The sequence below is a fragment of the Lynx canadensis genome, chromosome D2 (genome assembly GCF_007474595.2).
Source record: "Lynx canadensis isolate LIC74 chromosome D2, mLynCan4.pri.v2, whole genome shotgun sequence".
NCBI classification, from domain to species: Eukaryota; Metazoa; Chordata; class Mammalia; order Carnivora; family Felidae; genus Lynx; species Lynx canadensis.
Genome location: NC_044313.2, coordinates 17,983,235 through 18,004,329, shown reverse-complemented (window position 1 = coordinate 18,004,329; position 21,095 = coordinate 17,983,235). Strand labels below are relative to the sequence as shown.

The 21,095-nt window shown below is 37.8% G+C and overlaps 1 protein-coding gene across 7 annotated transcripts in view; it reads left to right on the top strand.

Annotated features, from left to right (window-relative positions):
- VTI1A (vesicle transport through interaction with t-SNAREs 1A) overlaps window positions 1-21,095 on the top strand; it is a 348,726-nt gene that overhangs the window by 90,713 nt on the left and 236,918 nt on the right. The window lies entirely within an intron of this gene.

The window sequence follows — 21,095 nt, the reverse complement described above, 5'->3', positions numbered from 1 at the left end:
AAATGTTTATTTTAGAAGAGCAGGTATAATGAAAATAATTCCAAAGATTTGTTTTTGTGAATGGCTGGTGTTTTTTCTTGACCTGGGTTCATGGCTATCCTATATTGGCTTATTACTATGTGATGAGGTCTAGGGAACTGAATCAGAACAAAACAAATGGCATTGGCATTATAGTAATGGTGAGAATACTAAAAAAAACTGTAACCCTTCCAGATTCATTAACAGTGGGGCAGCCCTTCTTTCTAACATTATTAATAGATTGGCTTTCTGCCCTGATTGGAATAAAAACCACCTTTCACTTGTTCCTTTTGTCCTTGGGCTCAACTTTAGAAGTGACTGCCCTGGTGAAGAATGTCAATAACAGAAAGAGCCCTGAAGGTGAGGTCAAAGGACCAGACTGGTTCTAGCTCTTGTGTGTGTGACCTTGAGCAACTCACATAACCTCGTAGTCTCAGTATCTACTTCAATAAAATGGAAATAATATTATATGTCTCAGAACATTCCTAAGAAATAAGGGGTGCCTGGATGGCTCAGTTGGTTAAGCGTCCAACTCTTGATTTCAGAACAGGTCACGATCTCAGGATTGTGAGATGCAGCCCCATGTTGGGCCGCACTTGGCGTGGAGCCTGCTTAAGATTCTCTCCCTCTCCCTCTACCACCCCCCTTTCTGCCCTCCCCACCACTTGCACACTCTCTCTCTAAAGCAAAACAAAACAAAAAAATCCTAAGATATGATCCCATATGTGAAAATGTTTTATATAACATAAAACTCATAAAACTATACAAATATAAATGTTATATTAATTTGTAGTCATTTGATGATATACAGGCACTTTATTCGCAGAAAATAATTTTATTGTGGTTAAAATTTGTATACATTTAAGGAATTTTTAAAAATTGTTACTTTGACATCTTTGGGGAAGGTATCCCTATGCATTCTGAACATCTAAGGACTTTCTTTGACAAAACATCCCATTGGTGAGTCTCTTTCCACATGGGACTGGGTTGGGTTGGGCATATTCTTGCTTTGACACTTGATCACAGGGCTTGATTTGTCTGATTGGACTACCTTTTCTCTTTCACTATACCATTCATGTATTTCCATCCCAAAGCTTAAGGAAGTTATCAAAGAAGATCACAGATACTAGAGGATCATACATTGATCGAGATGATAAGATTGAATGGAATTTGATGGTGATTCCTTTTGATGTGTGCTAAAATACAACATTCACATCAGCTTATCAATGTAGTCAACATGGAAGAAGGTCACTTTAAGAGTATCCCCAAAACCTACCTCCATCCCCTTGGACTTTTTGGTAGAATACAATGGTAGATTATAAAGTTTTGTAAAATTAGGTATCTATTTGTCATATAATGCTTGGGAAGTTCTTGCAGACTATAAAACCAAGTCTGGGAGGAGGACCAGGGTGGGCTTTGTGGGTAATGACAGATATGGTACAGCCTTTGCCTAGATAAGAGTCATCACGATAATTCATTTTCTTGAGTTTGAAAGTGGAGTGAGAAATGAGAAAGCAGGCACAAAGGCAGGCACAAAGCCTTTGTCCTGTCCTTGCATCTTCCTAAAGTAACGTGAGGAAAAAGTCATTGTGATGGGCGCCATGTTCTTTCTGCATTTGCTGCTTCCCATGTAGCCCTCACCCTGGTCAGGCCTAGTCAGCCAGCAGTTTTGTGTTTTGCTTGTGATGTAAATTTATGATGCTGATCATTTTGTTATAGTATTGGTAGAACAACGTCTTTCAAAAGGAAAAACTTTTAGCATGTATTGGTTTCTTTTTCTTAAAGACTGTGAAATGCAAGGAGGAAAAGCAGTAGAAAAGCTAGTATGACTTGAAAGAGCAGAGAAGAGGGGAATGGTTTCCAAGTATTGGTCTAATAGTTCTTTGACCACAACAGGAGTTTTCACCAGGCCACAGCAAAATGAGAAAAAAATTACAAAGTAGTGATTTTTTCATAAGGCAGATTTTATTAATTAAAAGGACTACACTTTTTCTCAGATGATGTTTTTTCTATTTTGGAGTGATAAAAGACAGGCTAGTTTTATGATGTGATATAAATAGTAGGTGGAAGTTATATATTTATTTTCTCTCTACCCAGAAAAATAACAAAATTGGCAATGCTATTTGGGTCCTCTGAAATGTTTTTAGAAATTTTACTTTTCCACAAAATCTAGGAACTATTGTCTGATCGGCTGAATTGGAGAAAGAGGGAACAACTCCATCATTTGGGCTGGTAATTAATCAGCTCTGTGACTTTGAGAAATCACTTAACTTCTCTGTGCATGTTTTTGTATTTGTAAAATGGAAACCTGACACCAGATTCTATGAATCCCAGAAGGTTGTTATAAAGTAAAATGAGATCATATATATTCAGGTTCTTAGAAAGTAACGAGGGCTCTGTAAAAGTCATCATCTTTATATGTTACTGTCAGCGAAAGTGGTCATCTTTCAAAATTATTGGCAAGAGATTTCAACAAAAATCTGTAAACTTTTCTATTCATTAACTTGATGACTATTATTGGCAAATATCGTAAGAGAAAGTTCGATTATTATATATGATCAATTATATGTAAATAGAATGGAAAGCATATTAGTTTGACCACTAGTATCCTCCTAGCAAATAATGAAACTCATCTCCTACAGTTCTTGAATCATTTATTTTGTCAAATTGGCAGTTATTGTGACTTTAAGAACAGCTACTCAGCAGAGGAACACATGTCCAGAATGCATTTGGTCTGAGAAAAAGTACATGATTATTTCTAAGTGCCGTTTATACCTTAATATATATTGAGTTTAATACCAATCAAGTTTCTTTCATGGATCCCTTCCTTTTTGAGAAAATTTATGAGATTACAAGTTAATCGAACAGCTCTATTTAGAAAAGAGGCAGATGGGAGAGTAAATGATATTAAACTAAAGAGCTGATGGTAGGACATGTTAGTCTAAGACTAATATCAAGAGGGACAGTTATCAGACTCATTAACAAACTACCTTAAGAGTGACCATCAAAGATGAAACACCATGGTGGTTGTATGAGCCATTGGCTTGTCTTGGTTTGACATTTCTTATAAGTTCTTGTCCTAAAATCTGTGAATAAAAAGGGACTCTTCCTTTTTTCATTTCCTGCTAATAATCAAGTATGCCTCTTAGCTGTGGAGATAACCATTTTGTTTGAGGTCAGGGACTTAAAACTCTGAGTCATCTGCCCTTTAGTCTGAAAATATGATTTTTCTTTCCTTTGCAGTAAATTATCCCAGAATTACAACAGGCACAAAACTAGTGGACACTGTATGGTTAATAAACAAAATAGGTTGAAAGAGAAATTACACAAGGGCAGAAATGCAAGGCTCACTCTTTCCTTTCAATAGGTAAGCAGATAGTTGGAGATAGTCATGACTATCCCACCCTGTACCTTAAATGGGCCCAAATGCACCTGCCAGTACGTCTCCGGAACCATGAGAGTGTCTTCCTACAGTTAGTAGCCTCACATCTTTGAAGAGTAGGCTGTACCAGTTATTAACCTTGCTCTTGCCATCCCTGAGTATCTAAGTATTATGAGTCCGCACTCCTTCGGCCGGGAGCCACAGCAAGCCACCCAGCTCTGGTGTTCCATTTGGTCATTGATCTCCTTACAAGGTGCTCTATTTTTGCCAGTCTTCTGCTGTGAAGAAAAGGTACTCCATCCTCCCTTCAGGTCCCTGCAGGTTCCCCACCATGGACTAGTGATTGGATATACGTAGAAATAATGCAATGTTTTCTTTCTCAGTCTTCTGCCTTCGTTATCTCTTTAATCCTCACCACAACCCTGTGCAGTCATTACTCTTTTCTCATTTTACAGATAGAAAAACAGGTACAGAGAGGTTATTTGCCCACACTTATAATCAAGCTAGGAAGTAGTACAGTCAGACTGTCTGATTCCATGCTCTTAACCAATAGACCGCACTTAGGTACGAATGGGTCCCACATACCTAGATTTTCCAAAGTGATCTGTTGTAGTCCAAATATGTCATGTTCTCACATCTATTAAGTTCCCTTTCACGTAACGTATTCTAAAACTATTGAATACTGTGTGTCATGTGCTGAGGACACAGTAGCATCGAGATAGCCAAGATCCCTGTTCCCAGGCAACTTGTGTATGGAGACAGGGTTTGGGGGCAGAATGATTCAGGCATTTTGTTGAACTGATAAATGAATGGACTAGTACATTTCAGATAGTGGCAAAATGAAGCAAGGTACTGAAGAGTAACTGATGAAGGCTATCTTAGGCTGTCTAGTCAGGAAAGACTTCCCAGAGAGATGCGTTGTAAGCTGAGTCTTGAACAGTACAAAGGTGCCATCAATAAGCAGACTTGGGGCAGAGGATCCCAAGAGGGCAGAGCAAACACAAAGACTCTAAAATGAGAAGACGTTTGAGATGTCCAGGCAACAGAAGACCAAGATGGCTGCCTCAAAGTAGGCAAGCAGTCATGGTACATGATTAGGTCAGAGCCAGATGGGGTACAGAATCTGTGGGGCCCCAGGGCATGGGAAGGAACCCTGAATTTGACTTTTAGAGTGTGATGTCATTGGAGAGCTTTCAGCAGACAAGTGGCCTGATCTGAATTGTAGAAAACAGGGATTGTAGGGGTCGAGTGGCAAAGGAATGGAAACAAGGAGACATGTTAGGAAATGTTTACAGTAATCCCAGATATGGTTCTTTTACTAATTGAAATGAATAGAAGGATTTGATGGTAAAGATATGGGAGAAATTATAAGTCATTTTAAAAGCCATTCAGGGGCAAGTAGCTTGAAATCTGTCATTAACTTCCTTAACAATTGGCCTAAGATCCCAAAGATTCCTTCTTAAGGATACCACGTCCCCTCAAATGGAGACTTACTAGTTCTTGGACCTGGGTGGGCTTCAGCACATACAATGGCTTGTCCATTGTGCTATTGGTGGTGGACACTGCAATTATAAATCTGAACTTGAAACCAAGTTTCTGATGATATTTTATTTGAAAAAAGATGATAATGATACCTATTTCCTAGAGCTTACACAAGGCATAAATGAAATAATGTATGTAGAAAGATGTTTAAAATTATCTCACAAAAGTATGGGTCCTTTTTCCTCTAGAAATCTTCACTTTAGGTAGGTTCTGAATATAAACATACATTATCTCTTAGCTTAATCTTGTATAGTCTCAAGAGGAAATGTATCAGTTCTTTACTACCCAAAGTGGGGCTCAGAACCAGCAACAGCCCCTGGGAGCTTATTAGAAACGCAGGATCTTGGGTCCCATTTCAGACCTACTGAATCAGAATCTACATTTTAACAAGATCAGCCAAGACACTTGTGCACCTCAGAATTAAGTTAGATGTCCACTTACCAGTGTTAGCGTTTAGTCTGTGCCTGTTTGAACTGGATAATAGCCATGTCGTTGAATCTCACATACATGTGTAGGTCATGTATATCTAAACCTGCGTGGAAAAATTTAGGCAGGTAGCTATGTCTAGTTAACACCTACACTTCCTATGGAGTAATACATGTGGTAGTGTCTGTTGATATTGGTGGCATTGTATATGAGGGTCTTGCTGAGGAGCTGTAATAATTCTTTATCTTACTTTGTTTAGGCAAATACGAATAGGCATTCCTTGGCAACTAGAACAGCTAGTAACCTATCCACTAACCCAAAAGAGACTCATTATGACACTTTATTTTTCTCAAAATACATTTTTCCCTATATTTAACACTACTTACATTATTTTTATTTTATTATTTTTTTATTTTAAATGATTTGTTTTAGTGTTTATTTATTTTTTTGAGACAGAGAGAGACAGAGCACGAACGGGGGAGGGTCAGAGAGAGAGGGAGACACAGAATCCGAAACGGGCTCCAGGCTCCGAGCTATCGGCACAGAGCCCGATGCCGGGCTCGGACTCACAGACCGCGGGATCATGACCTGAGCCGAAGTCGGACGCTCAACCGACTGAGCCACCCGGGTGCCCCTAACACTACTTACGTCATTTTTAAACGAATGGTATATTCATCACAATTTCCTGTGTGTCTTGTTTTATCAGGGAAATGCAAAGATAGATGTTCTGCGTAAGCGTACTACCAATGTTCACGTATTTATAAGTTCTTTTCATAAAATACATATTTTCTATCCAGGCCATATTTGTTGTAGAAGTGACACAGGAGATTCTTCCATTTCTGTTCGAGGGTTTTCTTGGAGTCCTAGTTCTTTTCTATGAGGATTCTTGTTGTCTCTTTCTTTCTCTCACTTGCTCTCTTTCTCTCTCTCTTGTGAAAGGATTCTCACCATCTAGTTAATTAACATATCCTCACATATTTGTCTCCCTCCTTACCTCCTCTCTCTCTCTCTATATATATATAAAAAAAGCAAGTTCCAGTTATATAATACAGTACCATCGACTGTGGTCACCATTGGTAGATCTTCAAGCCATATCCACTTTGTAGCTGACGGTCTGTGCCCTTTTTCCAAAGTTTATACCCCTTGCAAATATTTTTTTAATTAAAAAAATAGATTTTATTTCAAAACTATGTAATTCTTACCTAATTTTAAGCTGCAGATAGTCCCCATTTTAGGGCTATACTTCCACAGACCTGTTTTACATGATATTTTCAGGTTATTTTTGCTCTTTATGATTTTCCCTCATCAAAATCTGAATATATTTGTCCTAATAGAGTAAGGCAGAGAAACATATGGAGCACTTTTTTTTTTCTTCTGGGAAACAAATAATTCTTAGAATTATAGCATTTTCATGAGAATAAGATAAGCTATGTACACCACTTTTGTCTACTTTGCCTACATCTTTTTTTGAGTTCATACAAGAAAAGCAATCAATCAAGTATCAGCTTACCTTTTAAAAATCAAACCAAATGTGTTTCGTGTTCAGAACTTTTAAAAGAATCAGAACAAGTGCATTTGAGATATGCAGTCCCTTCCTTTGCATCTTTGATTGTCTCAGAGTCTTGACTGAACTACTGATGGAGTTTTCCAGAGAGTTTCAAGGAGTTATAGGAGGATTGTGAAGTAGAAGTCCACAATACTCCAGTTTTATCACATTCTGTCTTTTGGTTCTTAATACTGTCTTTCAATTTCCCTTATTATTATTACTATTATTTTAATCAACTCACTGTAGAATTCATTTTGAACTTTTAAAAAATTTTTAATGTTTATTTATTTGAGAGAGAGAGAGAGACAGAGACAGAGTGTGAGTGGGGGAGGGGAAGAGAGAGAGGAAGACAGAATCCAAAGCAGGCTCCAGGCTTTGAGCTGTCAGCATGGGGCCCTACGTGGGGCTAGAACTCATGAACCATGAGATCATGACCTGAGCCAGTCGGATGCTTAACCGACTGAGCCACCCAGGCACCCCCTCATTTTGAAATTTTAATCAGTCTTGGAAGTATCTATCGAAACAAAGTTTTTTTATAAAACTGAAGGTAGCCCTTTTCTTTATCATTTCAGGGTTTTCTTTTTCATGTCTCCTGACATTTTCTTAATCTTCTACCTGTTCCTCATTGTTATTATTAACCTCTTTCTTCTCTTTTCTCCTTCCTCTTTTCCTCCCTTATTCTCTTCAAGAAATCTTTTGAGTGTTCATTGCTGGGTACAGTGTAATAATTATATTCAAAAACACAGATCATCAAATATATTAATTTATCATCTACAGAAAAGATTGATGGATAAAACAATGCACAATAATACAAAGTAATACATAAAACTATTTTTGAAGTTGTAAGCTAGCTTGAAACTGAGCTAATATCTCCTGCACAAAATATAAGAAAGTTTTTCTTTTTCTGTCTCTGTCTCCATTTACTGGTAAGTCATTTATAAGACTTCTTGGAAAGTAGATCCAAAAAGTATTAACTGTAAGTTTCTTGCTCTTGGAGCTGTTATCAGTTGGTAGAAGAATAAATTTCTGATTCTGTAATTTTAGTGGGAATGATATACATTATATAAAAGAAGGTGCACATTGTACTTCACGTTTTTAACAGGATTTCATTGAGCTCTGCTGAGAGTATCAGATGCTTCGGGGATGCAGAACTAGAAAGACAAGATATCCCAGTCCTGGGTTATCTGAATAGATGATGTTATACCTATAAAGACTGATTCAGATTTTTTAATTTAAGTAGTTTTGTGTAGGCACAGATTGGAATTCAGAAAGGCACTCCCATGTCCATACTATTGCAACAGTATGAAATTAACACTGTATGTTGTTCTATAATATAGGAACAGAAAATGGGATTATAAATTTGGATTGATATTAACCATCTACTTTATCCCCAAAAATATTTTAGGGAAAATATTTTTCTATAGAAATATTTTACTTTTTGGCAGAAAAAAATTATCGCTAGAAATTCATTGTTTTGGGGCGCCTAGGTGGCTCAGTTGGTTGGGTGTCCGACTTCAGCTCAGGTCATGATCTCACGGTCCGTGATTTTGAGCCCCGAGTCAGGCTCTGGGCTGATGGCTCAGAGCCTGGAGCCTGCTTCCGATTCTGTGTCTCCCTCTCTCTCGGCCCCTCCCCCGTTCATGCTCTGTCTCTCTCTGTCTCAAAAATAAATAAACGTTAAAAAAAATTTTTAAAAAGAAAAAGAAATTCATTGTTTTGGTTGTTGGAGTATGTGGTTACGCCCTCAGAATCTTCAAGATCCCTTTGCTTGAACACGCATTTTTTTTTTTTTTTTAATGCTGATAGGAATTACTTGACCATGTCCTGCAAGTTTTTAAGCAGTCTACCCAGTGGTAAAATAATCACTTTTAATGTGCCATTATCACTTACTTTATAATTACAACCCTGTTAAAGTCCAACATCTCAAAAAGCTGTGGTTCTGCTCTGAAAAGAACAGGGGAGGTTGTCATTTGGGTGAAGCTCTTGAAGAATATTTTCGAGTTACGCTTAAATTTGCTTTGTGAGGTTCTCTGAAATATTGGTGAGCTCCATAGTGGTTAAGAAAAGGATGTCATTTATACCCTATTTGGAGAACCTTCTCCTTAGGTGGTCCAAGTGAATTCATAGTGTTCATTTTTAATCCATTAAAAAGTATTATACTCATTTTTAAAGGTGTCTTACCCCGTAATGCCTATAACTTTTCCATTTGGTTTGTAAGATGACACGTGAAGCCATTCTTATTCTGTTGCATCTCTGTTGAGTTGAGAAAAAGAATGACGACCAAAGCAGATCGCTAAAATGCCAATTTACTTTCAAATATTACAGTGAGGACCGTTAAGCTTATGACCTTGTTGCACTGTACTTATATAACTTTCCTTGGGATTTTTTTTAATCAGGTTTATTTTCCCTTTGAGTCTGACTTCTAGTGCCCAGAAGTTTTCTTTTCAGCAGTGTTTATGTATTTAACAGAATTTTCTGAGGTGGGTGCTACAGAATTTTCACAGCATGGGTTCACATTGGACTAAGACTTTGTATACGACTTATATCAAGTGGAAAACTTGATGGGCATGAGCTTTAAAAATGTTTTTTGTGTGTGTGTGCTCTACATTTGAAGCTTTTGCCTGTATTTCCTGTTGGGCTACAATGTTTTCCAGCATCGCCGAAAGAGAACAAAGTCAACATTAAAAAATAATTTTCTTATTGAAGAATATATTTTTCCAGCTAAAGTCATTATCAAAGAGACTGTCATGGTGGGTCACCATTCATGTATGGCACTGTGCTGCCCTTTTGCATCTTGAGGTATAAACTCTAAGTCATAGTTAAATAAATATCTATTTATTTAGAGAGACGAAACCACCCTAAAGCCAGACGAGGAAGTTTTTTGAAGACTGCCCCTTTTGCAGGAAAAATAAGCGGGTTGTTGAGTAATCCTGCCATTATCCTCCATGTTGGTAGTCTCATCACAATTGATTGCCTAAGGTCCTGATCCACATTAAAAGGTAGATATTTATGTCCACATAAAATACGCCTTTAAAATGGAGCTAGTTTTCTGCATTTCCAATTTCTTTTTGTTTTAAGTTTATGTATTTGTTTTGAGAGAGAGAAAGAGCATGTGTGTAAGCATGAGCCTGGGAGGGGCAGAGAGAGAGGGAGAGAGAGAATCCCAAGCAGGCTCCACACTGTCAGCGCAGAGCCCGACGTGGGGCTCGAACTCACGGTCTGTGAGATGGTGACCTGAGCCAAAACCAAAAGCCAGACAAACGCTTAACTGACTGGGCCACCCAGGGGCCCTTCTTTTTGTTTATTTCCACTTTCAATGCTCTTTGCAATATGTGGCACTCGAAAAGAGCACAGCAGAGCCCTAACATTTATTCAGAAAACAGTTATTGGGCCCTAAGAAGTTAGAGTCAGGGTTCATTAGCCCTGGACTGAGCTAAGCTGATCTCTGAAATAGCAAGAAAATACTGACTTCCATTAATATTATTAGCAAAATTTGTATTTGGGAATAGGGTAGGGTAGATATTCAACCCGCCTGAAAGGGAAAACAGATTTTATATAATTTAGAAAGGAACAGACCGCAGCACTGTCCTAAGCACTTAGAATAGTAAGTTTCTGTAATAAGCTGGAATATCTTGGCAAAATATCTACCAGGGAAATACATAGCTCTAAATCCCCATAATAAGCATGATTCGTGTTTTCAAAGCAAGATGCAGGAAGTAATTAAGTCCATTTCATCGTGTCAGGGAAAGACTTGGGAGAGATGGACCTTATGGAATAAATACAGAAGGAGGAAGGAGAAGTGGGTAAACCATGAGCAAAATCAGGCTTTGGGCAAATACATGGCTTGTGAGAATTTCTAGAGTGTGTCCTATGGCGTATCTAACGTTCACCTTAGTTATTAAGTATACTTGAAAGTGGTAACATTTGTTTTGAAAACATTTTCCCTCAAACTTTTTATTATTTCAGAGTAACCTTCCCAGTTACCCCATCCATTTTAATAGTCAGATGTGTAATTATTTTTTTTAATATAATATGGAGGTTTTTAATGCTGTAAATTATAAACTTGGGTCATTTTTAACCCAATTTTGTAATTTTTAAATACTTTGTTATTATGTGCTGAAAATAATGCTCATATTAAGAGTAACACTGTAGGGGCGCCTGGGTGGCTCAGTCGGTTAAGCGTCCGACTTCGGCTCAGGTCACGATCTCACTGTCCGTGAGTTCGAGCCCCGCGTCGGGCTCTGTGCTGACAGCTCAGAGCCTGGAGCCTGTTTCGAATTCTGTGTCTCCCTCTCCCTCTGACCCTCCCCCGTTCATGCTCTGTCTCTCCCTGTCTCAAAAATAAATAAAACGTTAAAAAAAAATTAAAAAAAAAGAGTAACACTGTATAATTGACTTTGAAATTTTCAGACTCTTTTTACATCTGTTATCTCATTGAATCAATTGATAAATTAATTTATCCAGAATGGAAATTTTGGTTCAGACTGAGTTGACTGTTCCCCTGGATACTTCCCCAAATGCTATCTATTTTTACCAACCAGAGTGGATATTAAGTTTCATTTGGTTTCATGAAGGAATCAATGTTTTTTGCGTCCCTCTTCCTCATTAACATATCTATAAATTGTCTATAATTATCTATACTGTTCAATGCTCTGGACAGACTTGTGGATGATTCAGACCCGGACCTATTCTCTAAACAAACAAACAAAACTCTCATAATAAGAAAGCTGCACAACTTTAAAGGATGCACCAGTTTTTCTCCCTGGTGTAAGCACAGAACTTTTACAAAGTCATCCAGATTTTTCATGTGGGATGAGTTAAAGAGATTGACTGGAGTGACTTTGTTAATATAAAAAGGAGACCTCTTTTTAAAACACTATGACCCTAAAAGGTAAGCTTGAAGATGGACCAAGTATCTATTGCCTCACTGATATCGCCTGCCAGCTGTGAATTTTCTTACTACAATGAGTCCCCTCATTTTTATTGCTGTGTGCAAGGTATAGTGTTTCATTTTTCTTCCTACTCGGGCTTCCTGTAGAATACACACCCCATATAGTTCTTTAAATTCATACTGTTGTGAGAACAAGTCAGTCTTTCTGTTCTCTCCTTTGTTAACTGTATACCGCATGGAGGAACAGCTCTTTCGTGCCTTCCCTGAGTTCCTGGACTCTGCTCAAATTAAACACCGTAAGAGTATCAGCAGGTTACAAAGGCAAAGTGTATCTTTCTCTTCGGCATTTTTGTATAACAGCGTCTTGGTTATATGGAAAATGCTAACAAATTCAAGTAAACTAATCGTCTCACACCCACCCTTTATAAAATAGGACTTCATATCTAACACACAAAAAGTAGGGTGACCACATGTATAATGTTTGCTCTCCTTTGCGGCTAAAAAAAAAAAATCTATGCATATAAAATGCATAAGAATTACTTTTTAATCCAAGAGCCAAGTCAGATCACCTGTCTTTCACCTGCAGTGAAGCAAACTGGAATGTTCGTGGAGCTTTGTAACTAGACAAGTTCAAGTCTTGGTTACCGCATAATAACTGGGAGACCTTGGGCAAGTTCCTTAGACTTGTCTACCCTCCGTTTCCTAACACCTAAAACTTCTGCAGGTCTTCTACGTGGAGGTTGCTGTGAGACTTAAATGAGGCAAACTGTACAAAACACCCATTGCCTGTTAAGTCCACCATAGGTGCTCAGAAATGGTAGTTGCCATTTGTGCTGCTTTGCAGGGTAGCACCAGCTGCTGTGACAAGTAAACCCCAGGTTCCCGAGCGGCCGGCTGCAGTCAAGCATGTTGCTCACTGCTTCGAACAGTCCAGCGCAAGTGTTCCTAGTGGGCAGACAGCCTTTCAGGTGGCGATTCAGAAATCGAGGGTTCTCCCGCTTCGTGGCCCTGCCCTGCACGGAGGCTTCGGAGTCCTCTACGTTTTGCCAGCGACCGGGCAAAGCCAGCGTGGAGGAGGCCCACCCACTTTCCCACCTCTGTCGGCAGCAAGCAATGCACGTCGGTTCTGCGTGCGTTTCGCTGGCAAGGACTGGTTGGATGGTGTCACCCGGATGTGAGGGGAATAGGACCCCTGGTTCCAAATGGACAACCACCTTCCAGTCACAACTTGTACGAACGCACGTGGACAGCTTCCCCTCCTGCCGTATCATTTATTCCTTGCCCACTTTACTGCCTCATAATCAATCAGTTAAAAAGCCCTGGCCGGTAGAAAACAATGGGGCGAGGTGAAGGAGTAGAGGGCTTATGGGTCAGGTCAGTGGATGTAATCTAGGATTTCTGACAAATGAAACTTTCTCTTATCTATGTTCTGAATAGACCCAGGAAAGAGTCAATATCATTTGCTTTCTTTTCTAGCAGGCGTTTATCGCTATTCACTTCTCAAATTTATATTCCTTAGATCTATAACAAAAGATAATTCCGCTACATGTGTTTTCATCTAGAGTGTTGACAATAGATACAAGTCAGCAAATTTATTTATACCATTTCTAAAGTATGTGCTTCAAGAACACTGCAAAACGTCACAGACGAGAGGAACCTAAGGAGACGGTGACTAAACGTAATATGGTATCCTGGATGGATCCTGCTATCCTGAAACATCAGACAAATGTCTGAGGACATTAGACGTAAATTAAGGAAATATGAATAAAGTAGGGACATTAGCTGACAATACTCGGCAATATTAGCTCACTAACGGTGACAAAGGTACTACGGTAATGTAAGGTATTGATAATAGGAAAAAGTGGGTATTAAATATATGGGAATTCTCCGTACTAACCTAACCAAATCTAAAACTTCTAAAATAAGCTTTTTTTTTTTTTTAAGTACCTTGCAATCAGAGCAGTCTCCATATTTGCTAAATATCCACAGTGTGATCTTGTCACTGCTGCAGACCTGGCTTCTCCTTCCTAACTTTTATGTCACCACTGTCAATAATTGGGCCTCCCCAGTAACTGACAGGACCCATGTCTGTCTAAAGCATCTTGCTCAGGTTTTGGCACTGGAAATGCCCTAGTAATGGATACTTCCTCTTCCTTTCTTCGCTCTTCCTCCCTTGGTGCCTCTAAGTCATTCCGAAAAGAATGATGTGAACTTTTATTTGGCTGTCAAAAAGATCAGACTAATAAATTACTTCATCTTACAACACCAGGAAATACTAGATACATTGTATGGGCGCATGGTCCCAGTGTTCATGTGGTTCAGCCTCATGGGCCCTCTTTATGATGTGTAAGAAGGAGTAGACTATTTTACTTATTAGAAGAATGGTGGTCAATATTTTTTTTTTCTCTTTCAGTTTAGAAGAGTAAAACAGACTATATGAGGACAATAGAAATAACTTTGTAAGAATATTAACATTATAGATAAGTTTCCCATTTCTGAATTTCCCAAAATATTACTGTTTAATTTTAAAATTAAAAAAGAATTTTATCTGTGTATAAAAGTGCCTAAAATCTATTCTTGAAAAATTATTTCATCATAATCTCTCGAAACATAACAGCAAGAGAGAGAAAAAGAGAGATTCTATTTGTGAATACCATGAAAAGGCAAGATGCTTGTAAAAACCTAATTTTCTATTTTTTTGTTTCTCCATATGTAACTGCCCAAATTGTGTAATACTAGAATTTACATCTAAAGGTCAATGTCCCTGAAAATTCTATAGTAACTGACTTTTAAAACTATATTCTTAACTTTTTTGGCCTACTTCTTTGGTTTATTCTGGCATCATAGTGATGATTTCCTTGTATCTCTGAACACAGTTGTACCCATTTCAGCAGTATTTATATGTGAAAGGAAGTGGGAGTTCGAATCCAGATTTGTTTGACCCTTGAGATCTTATATTGACCTTAGTAGGTATTAACTTTTTGGATCAATAAGAGTTGTTATTGACCTCAAAGAAAAGTCAATATCTGCTTGTTAATTTGCAGCTTGAAAATGTTATACATTTTGTTCTTCATTATTACCCTACTTATTTCAACCTTTAAAAAAAAAATGTCTTTAGCATTTCTACCAAGAGATCATCTTGTCAAAACATTTTAATTTTGTTGTTTAAGAAGATAATCATTGGGTATGGTGGTCATTTGTGAGTAGTTCATTTCAGTTTCTTATAAAACTACAGCTGGCTGAGATTCATGCTGTTCAGGAAAGTGAAATATACTTTTAATTGTATTTTATTTAATGTAGTTTTTAACACTCGAGAAACAATTTAAATGATGTATAGCTCATGACAGGAATATTCTGACGTGTATTTAGGAGAAATGAAAAAAAGGTAAATTGGAAGTAAGTGGTCTGAAAAGCAATTAATGATGTTTTTCCCTTTTCCATGTGTAAATAAAAAAGATCAGTGCAGATGAATGTTCAGCAGGTACTTTTTATGTGCATAAACATTAAAAGCTTTTAGGTAAGTACTTCATGTGTGGGTTTGAATTTTAGAGGCCTGTGCTTCTAAAGTTTTATTAAGTGTTTAAGTTTTAAGTATTGGTAGAGAAGTGACTTTTCACATCATCATTGTTTTGTATATTAACATGGAAATGTCAAGTTTTGCATAACTTGAAATGTCTCAGAATTGCCTATTGCTGAAATTCAAATGTCAGAACAATACTTCTGCACATATATGACTCTGATATTTCAACTCTAAAAACCTCATAAATGATTCAGTATCACTTTGGCCTTGTTATGATACAGCTTTAAAACGAGGCAGAGAGATTTAAATCTGGTTTAGGAAGGGGTAGTCCAGGCTTAAAGCACTAATCTCTCAACTCATTAATGATCATTAATCTTTTTTAAAAAACCTATGTAACCATTTTTGTGAAGAATTTTAGTTTTAAAGAGGATCCTTTCAGTACTTTGCACCAGTACAAAAAAAGGAAGCTATTTCATTTTTCAGCAACAGGATTGGCTTCTATCTTACTCTCTTTTGTGATATTGGTTCATTGTCATGGAGTTCTCAATACTGTATTTTTTTTTGAAAAAAAAAAAAAAAAGCTTTATTCAAAAGATGAAGGCTTTCTAGGACATTAATGATAAATAGAGGCCAAATGGCCAGTAGAAGTCGACTTTCAACTATTAATTTACTCTTCTAAAGTTTGCATGGCGTCTGTACCTTTAAATTTTTAAATTTTAGAGCTGGAACGAGCCTTAGAGGCGACAAACCTGCCTTTGTCATTTTACACAGAAAACTAAATCTTGATTCCTGGTCCCTATTTATTGCTACCTGGTTTAATTTTTTATTTAAAAATCTCAAATACCGTTGACCATCGCTGGCATATTAATAGTTTGAAATAAAATACCTTTACCAGCCCCATATTTTTATATTAAGTATTTCCTTTATTATGGAAAAAGAGCTTTCCCCAGGGGAACTTTATCACTTGAAGAGGCTTATTTTCATATGTGTTCCTAATAGCCTGTTGTAGTTCCTTTTCTAAGATATAAGTTATGACAATTAAAATATGCCAGCATTTCAATATGATAAAATCGATATGTTTAGGGTCCTACTATTCCAGAAATAAAAAAATGCTATCAGGGTCATAGCTTGGAGTGTGTACTTTGGCGTGTTTCAGTCTTCCTCTGCTAGGAGATTAGTGGAAAATAAGCTCTGTAAATTAAATTTTGTTGCAAAATTATCTTCCGATGTTCAGCAGTAAAGATAATATTGAGTGATAAGACTGGAGTGGATTTTGTATAAAGCAATTACAGCATGAAGACCATAATCTGAATGAAAAACATTGCTCAAGATTTTCTATAACTGTAGAAAACTTCATTTGGGGATATGTTTAAAATGGTCTCATTTTATACAGGTGAGTATAATACTTAAGGTAGATTGCAGTTTGAAAGCAGCATTCCGGAATGGTTTTCAGGACCATTTATACATGGTGAGAGGGACAAATTTATATATGTGTGTATATATACGTACATATATATGTGTGTATGTATATATTTTTTCATACTTGAGAAATTGTTATCATTTCAAAAAGTCTCCATTACTGGAGTTCTTTCTATAAAGCTTGCTTTATCCAGTGAGCCTTTCTCTCTTTAGATAAGTGCATATAAAATTTAAGATGAAAATACACATGGCGTATTACACTCTCGGCTTGGCACATGTAAAGAGGAACTTCTGCTCCAGATCTTTATTGTGTAATTGAAAAAGGATCTGGTCCTTCAATAACTTGATTTGTACCTCGACTCTTGGGTCTGGCCTTCACATAGCAATTACAAACAGGTAAGCACAAAGATATTGTTCTTAAATTATGTGGAAGGTCCTTGGTTTGAAAGAGACTTGGCCAAGGAACCTTGGAGAAGACAATATGTGTGTGTACATGACCATGTGTGTTCACCACCGTCCCCCCCTCTGGAACCCCAGTTCATGTGTGTTTCTGGCCTTATGCTCTTCTTTTCCACCAGTTAGTCAAGACGTGTTGAGTGGGTATCTGATATGAGCAAGTTGGTGTCACAGGATACAGGATACCAGAGTGGTAGAGACAGATTATGGCTGGGTCACCATTTTGGCTTCATGCCAAAGAATTGAACATCTAATAATATTATACAGCAGAAATTATTAAAGGGATCCTGATGTGCATAGGATCCTGTCACCTTTTAATTTAAAAAAAAAAAAAAAGGCCACTCCCTTCAATAAATGGTAACCTAAAAAAATTAATAATAATTCAGAAGTTACTTTTTCCTTCCCATTGGCAGCTTGGAAGAGATAGTTTATTGACTCAGTGTATATAAATACTTATCATAGGCTTATCATGTAACCATTACTTTAGGCAATTCATCCAGCTAAATGGAGTCTAATGCCATCATGAATGAAGACTGTGGAGGTTTATCAAGATGAAAATAGCCCATTAAGAACTGATCTGTACCAGTTTCGAGAAGCAGAGCCTGAGACCTGGCCCGTGAGGCTTTGGCTCGGAAAAGTTCACTCGGTGCTGGGCATAGACCAGCTCCACAGGCCCCAACTTTATTAGTGTGGAGATAAGCTGATTAGGTCTTGTCAATCAAAGGTGCCCATATCTCAATTGAGAGACACACACTCTCTCTCCATTTTTCTTTAAGCATTGAAGCAGGCAACAAAGAGAGAGATGTGTGGTATGCATCCCCACGGTTGTCGCCATGCAGGGTGCAAGGGTCCTGTGATGATGTGATGACTGTATTAAAGAGTACATCAATTTGTTTTAAAGTGTTTTGATTTTTTATGGTGGCATTAAGAGAGAGAACATTGTGGTTGCAGCTTTACTAGAAAGCAAAGAGTTCTAGAAGAAGAAAAAAAAAGTGTTTCTTTGAAGCCTACCAGGGCTTTGAATCTTGCTGTGCCAATGGGCGCTTAAGTGCTCCCGTAACTGGCATCCTCAGATCCACCATCAGCTTAGGAACTACCTTCCTCTCCAAATTATTCCTTTAGAGGAGCAGGAAAAAAATGTTAAATCGACCGACGTGATATTAATGTTTATCGACCACAAGTTTTATTTAGTTTTTTTTAATGATTTAAGATTTTGCATGAGCCGGTGACATCTATTGGATATACCAATGTACCCCGGTTCATTTGTAAAGAGCGGAGATACTTCAAAATGCTCCCCAACTATGGATGGGCAGCGTTGCTTCATTTAATTGTTTTATACAGAATAATGACTGCCTTGCCTTATATATCTGGAAGATAAACTTGACTAATGAATATAGGCTGTCAAAATGGAATTCTGTAGGGCTTCAGCTTGAGACCTCATCATCTAGTCAGTGTTGAGAAAAAGGTAGAGCGATGGTGTAGGGGGAAAACCTGGCCTTTTGTTCTTCACATCTGAAGTTTGCTCACTGCAGGCCTCCTTCCCACTTCAAATGCAACAACAGAAAGGAGCCCTTCCTCTTCTCCCCCTCACCCTGCATGCACCCCCCCCCCCCGTGCCGCAATCCTGCATGGCCACGGTGGCACAGTGGATTATCTCTTTATCAACTATTCTTCCCTTCATTCCATCCGTTTTCCACTAACCAATCAGGCAGCCCTCTTAGGAAAGACTGGTGCTCATTTCAATAAAATGTGAATTCAGTACACACAGATCCACACAGCCATTCTAGATGTTGCTTGTCACAGAACAGAGAGGCATCCACGCTCCCCAGACTTGGAGACCTCTATTGGGTGTCCTATGAGAAAAACAAAAACTTGAGTAGATGAAGACAGGACTAGTAATAGTGTCTGAAGTGGAAAAGGTATTCCATTTCACAGAATACTGATTAGCCAGAGTGGACACACTGTTACATAAGTGTGTGTGCCATGCATATGTGTGTGAATGTGCTCATGGGTACCTAGAAAAATGTGTCCAGCATTTAAGACATGTGAGATAGTAAAAACTACATTGTCACTGGTTCTCTACTGACCCAGACGGGGGTAATTGGCCATGATGAGCCTGTTCCAGAGAGTATGTGGTCTTGAAGTGCCTTCCTAATTGTTGGAAAGATTAGACATACCTACGTTTTAATATACATAGATTTTCCATTCAGGATCCTTTGCCTTAAGACGTTTTATTACAGGGTTTATATTAATATCAATAGTCTTTATTTTTTTTAATCTTTATTTTTGAGAGAGCGAGCGAGAGAGACAGAGAGACAGAGTGTGAGTGGGGGAGGGGCAGAGAGACAGGGAGACACAGAATCTGAAGCAGGCTCCAGGCTCTGAGCTGTCAGCACAGAGCCCGACACGGGGCCCGAACCCACGAACTGTGAGATCATGACCTGAGCCGAAGTCGGACATCTAATGACTGGGCCACCCAGGCGCCCCTCAATAAAGTCTTTAGAATGCTCACTGATTTTTTTTATAATAGTTAACATGCAACTCTCCAGAAATACCTTTTTAAAAATATATATTGATACATTCACGTCGGACACGGTGTCTCTCTGTTCTGTATAAGCTCCTTCTCATTGCTTAGGTTTCTAGCTTAATGTTACTTTTTCAGAGAAGATTCTACTGACCACTCCATTGAAAGCAGCTTTGTCCTCATATCTTATCTCATTTCTCATCTGCTCCAGAAGAATGTAAGCTTCCTGAGGGACATTTTTTTTTTTTTTTTGAGTGACTGAAGGAATTGGGCAGCTGTATTTCTTTATTTCAAAGAAAAGTGCTTATTTCCAAAAATTCCCCTGTAACCTTTAGCATTGCAATAATCATAGCCTCTTCCCAGACCACTTTTAAGGAGATATACTGTGGCTTTGTGGCATCTTAGGAGTTGGCTGTATCTGTCACTCAATTGCGTTGAAATTCTTAATACTTTCAAGTAGTTCTCTCCAAAATACCATTTTGTGCATTAAAAAAAAAAACAAACATTTTACAGTTTACTCAGCAAAGTGATAATTAGGAAAAGTACACCCTATTTAAGTTAGTCCACCACGCAGCTGGTATATACCCGTTAATAAGCATTTGGTGGTAAAGATTTTAAGCCAATAATAAATCCGGATTCCCTTTTTCATGGACTGCATACTTTAGTTGTTAAGCTTTGTTTTTCTCTACTATTTACCAGTTATACTTTCATAAGTTCACTTCGGTAATTGCTTTTAGGCTACGAAATTAATAGCAAAAATTCAGTTGCAGTACGATCATGTTGACTTACGATGAGTTCAAACGTATGTTGGTTTCACTGAAATCCTGAAACAAGGAGTATAGGAGGAAATGGTTGGGCTAAGGGACATTTGCTAATAGTGGCTTTGTCATTATGGAAACCTCAGTTTTCCCCTTTATTATGTGATGAGCAGAACACATAACCATCTCTCGTTTAATGCTTATAAAGATAAACCCTGAAATTATTCAACATTAGGCTGTAAGCATCTTCAGTTCCTAGCAATGATTTTTGGAGGATTACTTTTTTGTTGTTTGTTTGTAAATTTAGAAGCTGAGCTCAAAAGGGAGTAAGATATTTTAACATCATTCTCTGATCACTGAATACTAAAAAAAAGTCTGTTTGAAATAATACAAGGAATTATACACCAAAATAGATCATGCTGACAATCCGCATTTGACAAAGCATTTTCCAAAAAAAGCCTTTAAAGAGAGAATTTAGGGATACCCTAGAAATATTTGGAAGAATATCACAAACTAAAGACTGCTGTCCCTAATTTGCCCCTCAGAAGTATTTTCCATCAATTAGTAAATATGTTTTGAGTTGTTTTTATCATTTCACACACACCCCAAATTT